Raw genomic sequence first — 1,699 nt, 5'->3', positions numbered from 1 at the left:
ACTTTGAAATCAAAGATTCCTCAAAGCAATGCCACTCATAACCCTTTGGTGGACAAAGCAATCCTTGGCATAATCTTCCTCCATCCCTCAAATAGGAATTTAATCAAAGGAACAACCCCGTAGTCCTGAGGGAGTCACCAGGCCTGTCTTTAAATCCTCTCACTTTCACTATTTTTGGGGGGGTTTTTTCTCTTTTAAAGCCAGGAAGTGAAAAATACTTCAGCCATTAAAAATATTACTTTACATTTAAAATTCTCTTTTTTTTTTAGGAGAGGGTCTGGATGAGCTTTTCCAGGCTTGTGCAAAAAGTGTGTTCACGTCCTATATTTCATATGGAGCAAGTACAGATTCCATAAAACAGCAACAGAAGGACAAAGGGCATTACATCCCATGGGATTTGCTAACAAAAACCTTTTGTTTCCCTGGGAGTGCCCTCCTGGGACAGCCAAGGTGGGAGCCCATCCTACCTTTGAACTCTTCGGGGGAGCAGCGAAAAAAAAACCCCTCATTAAGGACATTTCCCTCCTTTTACCTGAGGCCCTGTTTGTTTTAGGTGAGTTTATTTGTTTTAGGTGAGTTTCTGGGGCAGTTCAGATAAAGGAGGGGCTCAAAGCCCAGCCTGGCCCAGGCTTTAGAGCATCCAAGGCCATGGAAGGTGCAGCCACGAGCCTCCCGCTCCGGGATCCGGCAGGACACGTCCATCCCCATTCCCGGGGCTCCTGGAAGCTCCAGCACCACCTGCCTCGGCTCAGGGAGCACCAGGAGAGGTAAGGGAGGCACAGGGAGAGGCTTTTCCAGCAGCATTCCTTGGGAAAATGCAACTGTAAGAATCATTTGAATGTCACTGTTTCGGGCAGGAAACATTTTTCAGCTTCGTAGCGCAAAAAACATGTTTCTTGTTAAATGTTTGATGGGTTAATTTTGTTCAGGTTTGTTTTTTTTTTTTAACTTTATCCTTGTTAGTCAGATATTACTTATAAATGAAAATTAAGGTTGTGATCACCGATTTATTATTTATTATTCATATTATTTTTACATTTATTTACCTTTTGTAGCAGAAAGCGCTTTTTCCATTTCCCCACCTGGATCCTGCACAGCAGAGATGGAAAATACTGTGGAAAAGAGCATCCCCCCCCAAAAAAAAGGCAGATGCAGCACCCACCACTCCATGTTCTCTCTTGGGCTAATTAGATGAGATTAATTCTGGATTCTGTCTGATTAATTCTGGAATTGCTGATTCACTAAATAACCAGCCTCCCAATGACAACATGGAATGTGTATTCAGACACCCTGGCAGAGGGGGAGGGAGGGAGGGGTAGTTTTTCTTTTGAAATAAAAAGATTTCACCATCATTTAGATCATTTTGAGTTCACTGCAGACACTTGGAGCTGGGAAATCCTGAAGGGAAAAAAAAGGAGATCTTCGGGAAAAACGAGGGAGAGATTGTGTGGTTTGTTTAATCTCTTGGGAGGCAGAAGACAAAATATTGCCCTAGAAATCAGATTTACCAAATCAAAATGCTTTCAAGGGGCGTGGTGGGATTGTTGGGGCTGTGCAGGGCCAGGAGTTGGACTGGATGATCCCTGTGGGTCCTTTCCAGCTCGGGATATTCCATGATTATTGTATCTTACCCTTGCAGCAGCCCTGCTTTGTGGAGGCCCTGGACACTCCCAGCAAGGGATGGGGAGACCACAGAGAA

Source organism: Manacus vitellinus, unplaced genomic scaffold (assembly GCF_001715985.3).
Source record: "Manacus vitellinus isolate BGI_N305 unplaced genomic scaffold, ASM171598v3 scaffold_86_pilon, whole genome shotgun sequence".
NCBI lineage: Eukaryota > Metazoa > Chordata > Aves > Passeriformes > Pipridae > Manacus > Manacus vitellinus.
Note: the sequence above shows the minus strand (reverse complement) of the source record.